The sequence below is a fragment of the Papaver somniferum genome, chromosome 11 (assembly GCF_003573695.1).
Source record: "Papaver somniferum cultivar HN1 chromosome 11, ASM357369v1, whole genome shotgun sequence".
Taxonomy (NCBI): Eukaryota; Viridiplantae; Streptophyta; class Magnoliopsida; order Ranunculales; family Papaveraceae; genus Papaver; species Papaver somniferum.
In genome coordinates, this window is record NC_039368.1 from 73,403,803 (window position 1) to 73,408,666 (window position 4,864).

The 4,864-nt window shown below is 35.2% G+C and overlaps 1 long non-coding RNA gene across 3 annotated transcripts; it reads left to right on the forward strand.

Annotated features, from left to right (window-relative positions):
* Positions 1 to 690: 690 nt before the first annotated feature.
* Positions 691 to 4,165, forward strand: LOC113320462. Of its 3 annotated transcripts, XR_003346117.1 has the most exons (4): positions 696 to 1,161; positions 1,402 to 1,460; positions 1,660 to 1,738; positions 1,913 to 4,165. It is a non-coding gene; the product is annotated as an uncharacterized LOC113320462 (long non-coding RNA). The 3 variants fall into 3 exon arrangements; XR_003346116.1 differs by having other exon boundaries at positions 691 to 1,161; positions 1,402 to 1,738; XR_003346115.1 differs by lacking the exon at positions 1,660 to 1,738 and having other exon boundaries at positions 699 to 1,161.
* Positions 4,166 to 4,864: the final 699 nt, after the last annotated feature.

Below are 4,864 nucleotides of genomic sequence, written 5' to 3' on the forward strand. Positions count from 1 at the left end.
AATAAACAGAACTAGTCATAAAAATCCAAGGTGACCAAACTTGTGGTACAAAAACCCCATTCAAATGTTGGGATCAATTAAAACTCCATCTTAAACAAAATTGATACAAAAACCCCCAAATTTTTAAAAAGTGATAGAAAAACCCCAATTTTTAAAAAGCTATAGAAGAAGATGAAGCAGATTAAGGAAGAGAAGAAGAAGAAGAAGCTGAATCTGAATCTGAAATGTTATATAAGATACAAGTTACTGACCGCTTTTCCACGAGCATTATCCTTTTCTATAGCTTGTATTCTATAGAAGTATTAGGTAAAGCTATATAACATTTCTTGGCTTTACCTAATACTCAATATTCCTTTTCTATAGCTTTATATGCTTCTACTCAAGTTTAGCATGATAGAATACGACATAAAATTAAACAAAATGTTCAAAAGCTTCATTACGAAAACAATTTTATTTGGCTTCTCCTTGTCACTTTCTTTGGTTCATTGTGTTGTGGGGGACCCTATTCCCTATTTGAATGTGTTATCTTACTGTAATAGAGAAAAGCGGTACTTTTCGTACGACCCTAAATTTGGTGCGGACGCCTCCGGAAAAGACTTAATTAACCTTCATCTAAAATCATGCATACTTGGTATTCTACATAAATTTCATAATTCTCAAGGGTACAATTAGAACAACGGCTTTCATTTCATTCTTTCTTCTTCGTTCTAAAAAGAACATCGATGAGATTGTTTCAATCTAGGTATAAACATATTTTTTTCATCTGATTTAATTCACAAATTAGGGGTTCAGATTTCGTTAAAAAATTAGGGTGTCGATTCGATTAGAGTTTTAGTTTAGTTAGATTCATATGATTTAGATTCCCAACTTTGGGGTTTTGAAGATAATCTGTTATCGATCTTTATTCTTCATCTACAGATTTTTTTTTTTTTTTTTTTTTTTGTGATGGAGTTGATGGTGATGATATAGTTTCAGTAATCACAAATTCAGTAATAAGCATTCTCAAATCCAAATTCACAATAAAACCTATTTCCCCAAATACAATTTCAGTAATCTTGATGGGTAACTCAAATCCACAAACCGCAAATCCCGACTAGAATTTGGAACTCAAATTCCCAAATTCCAATCTTCCCCCAATTACAATCTCCGTCAAACCTGCAGGTAAGTATTCTCCTCAAACTAAATACTTTCAAATATGACATTACTGATTTCATGTTGAATTTGATTTTACTGATTTTCTAATTGCATTAGTAAGATACTTGATAAGTGACAACATTTACATATGCTAATTGATAGTTTTATGATTTAATCATGATATTATATTTGATGATGTTTACGTTGTTAATGGAAGCTAAACTGTTTGATAAATTGTCACTGATAAGTTTCCACATGGAATTGCAGAAAACAATAACTAATTACCAAGAGTAGCAGCAGCAAGTTCAATTAATCCAACACATCAAGTAAGTGCTTGCTTATCACCCATGCCAGGTTGTAGAGGATCTTCTTAATCTTGACAAAAAAAAGTATTGCCCATTAATCTGTAGGCTGAACGATCACGTACAAATATACTAGACAGCAAAACTAAGCAGCATAATCTTTAAACCCTTTAAGCTATATTCTCAATTTTATTTCGAATTGTGTATGGGTTTTGTGAATTAGGATTGGGTATTCGTGTGCGTTTTCCTTCGTTCAATATAAATATCCAGATGAAGCTTGGAAGCTGTTGAAATGCTTGATGGTTAGTTTTAATTTTTTTGAAAGAAACTGAGTTTCGTTAATATTTTTGTTTGGTTTTCTTAGCCTGGGATATCTCTACACATGAATGGGACCCAAATAGTCTTAAATATAATTTTGTGGACCATTTAAAGACATGCCAGTTTCATGATGTGGATTCTAATTATTTATATTGCAGGACTTCACCTCCCAAACAAGGAGGAAAGATTTGCTTAACTTGATCAAGTGGATATGTGTTGTCTATGAAGGTTGTTGGGGTTTTGTTCCGTATACAAAATTATATGGCTGAAATTGGACTTTAGGTAACAGTTTTGCAGCAGAAAACAATGATCTAATGCTGTCAAAACCGTGGCTAAAGGTCAGTTTCGGGTTTGGAATGTCTACAAGTTTTACATGGGTTAGGAAACTTGTATGACGGTTTGGTAGAGTGTTTCCAAGTTTAGGGTTTCCTAATTAAGGCGGAAGACCATTCTTAGAAGTTCTAGAAGACTTGGGAAGCAAGGATTTGTCTACTATATAAGAGAGCTTATATTGTGAATAGAAAATACATTCTCTTGGTTAATTCTCTTGGAGAATCCCTCTCTTTATAGGAGTGTTCGGGTCACAACCGTTGTGTCTTACAATGGTTGGTGATGGACAAAAATATATGTGAGAAGAATGACTTGTGGTGAGAACGGGTATGGGAAAAATCTAGGGTTTCTAGGGTTCATATGGGTGAAGCTAGAATTCATGATGTTCTTCATGTTCTTGTCTAAAGTCGAAGCAACCATGGCGGTGGAGGTTTATGGAAGAAGAAGAACAAAGGAAGAGGTAAACTCTTCGTAATATGTCTTGTTGTTTCTAACGTTTAGGCTACTGGGTTACATAACTAGTTGATTATGTGATGTGTGTCGATGTAATAACTTGTTATGATAATGAAGATTCTCGGGTGGTTTTGGCCTTGGATGTAGCCTATAAAGGTGAACCACGTAATCTTTTTGTCGTGTGTGATTGTCTATTATCATATTGATCATATATTCGTGCTAGTATTATTCGATCATGCTAATCTAAAGATGTAAGAGACGGATTCGAGCTAAGTTATCTAAAGTAGGATGTTTCATGGAATTGACTTCTATGGAAACATGCCGGTTCGAGATGAACATAACCTCGGTTTCCCGACAAAGTGGTGCGATGAGCGTGGATAAAGATGCCAGGGATTCGGTAATTCGAACAAGAGGTTTCAAAGAAAAGAAAATCTTGGTTCGTAGCGGAATGATATAGATCGTGAAGATGATGAGTAAATCAAGACCGAACAAATAATGGGACGATATCAAAAAAGATTCGACAACTTTGCTTGATGTGACTATGATTCGTGTTGAAGGTGTTTTTTCTTTATGAGAAAATCGTTCGTGGATTCAACTGGCGTCTGCAAATATTTCCAGGAGAATGTTTTGAATCATGGTGGTGCTAAGTGACAATCGTTCATACACAACATATGGAGATTGCAGCATGTTTTGTCTACATGGAGGATGACTCAAGATTGTTGGTTCTTAGAGTAGGTGAAATCCATCCGGAATTGTTTGAATGGCTCAGTTTAAACAATGTCAAGTGTTAGACATGTGTCAAAGAAGAAGTATTCTAAGAAGGTGGAATAATGAGTGATCATAGCGACGAAGTAGTTTGATACAGGTCATGCAGAAACTTGTATAAATTATATAAAGAAGTTGTTTGTGGTGATGCTAGAAGATCGACAAATAACGATTCCGGTGGTGCAAGTGCAAAAGAGAAATTCGGCTTAGGTGGTGGTTCAAGCTCAAAGTGCAAGACAATTTTGATTCGTGCTAGTGATGATGTCCACGAGGTGGTAAACATTCATGCTTTGTTGGAGTGAAGACGAAGGTTTTGGTGATTGTTGGGATTTTGTTCCGTATACAAAACTATATGGCTGAAATTGGACTTTAGGTAACAGTTTTGCAGCAGAAAACGGTGATCTAATGTTGTCAAAACCGTGGCTAAAGGTCATTTTCGGGTTTGGAATTTCTACAAGTTTTACTTGGATTAAGAAACTTGTATGACGGCTTGGTAGAGTGTTTTCCAAGTTTAGGGTTTCTTAATTAAGGTGGAAGACCATTATTAGAAGTTCTAGAAGACTTGGGAAGCAAGGATTTGTCTATTATATAAGAGGGCTTATATTGTAGAAAATCCAGTCTCTCGTTTAATTCTCTTGGAGAATCCTCTCTTTATGGGAGTGTTCGGGTCACAACCGTTGTGTCCTACAATGGTTGGTGATAGGAAAAAATCTATATGAGAAGAGTGACTTGTGGTGAGAACGGGTATGGGAGAAATATAGGGTTTCTAGGATTTATATGGGTGAAGCTAGAATTCATGATGTTCTTCATGTTCTTGTCTAAAGTCGAAGCAACCATGGTGGTGGAGGTTTATGGAAGAAGAAGAAGAACAAAGGAAGAGGTAAACTCTTTGTAATATGTCTTGTTCTTTCTAACGTTTAGCGCTACTGGGTTACATAACTAGTTGATTATGTGATGTTTGTCGATGTAATAACTTGTTATGATAATGAAGATTCTCGTGGTGGTTTTGGCCGTGGATGTATCCTACAAAGGTGAACCACGTAATCTTTATGTCGTGTGTGATTGTCTATTATCATATTGATCATATATTAGTACTAGCATTATTCGATCATGCTAATCTAAAGATGTCAGAGACGGATTCGAGCTAAGTTATCTAAAGTAAGATGTTTCATGAAATTGACTTCTATGGAAACATGCTGGTTCGAGATGAACATAACCTCGGTTTCCCGACAAAGGTTTGGAGAAGCTGCTACTCCTTGCAGCTTCTTTACATCGTAAGTTGCATGTTACCATCTCCTCAAAGTGAGGGTTTACTCACTTCTATAGATATTTTATTTTCATTGATTCTTAGAGCATGTTGAAATTTATTTTCTTTATGATCAATTGTAGTTAATGAATTTCTAGATGATAAATTTCATGTTCATACTGCTGTTTAGCAAACGTTGCAGATCAATTGTGCTTTAATATGTATCCATTTTGAATTTACCAATAATTTGGTTAACAGTTTTTCAGTTTTCTTAATTAGATTCTGAAGGGTTTATTTTGTTGTTTGCTAGGTTTCC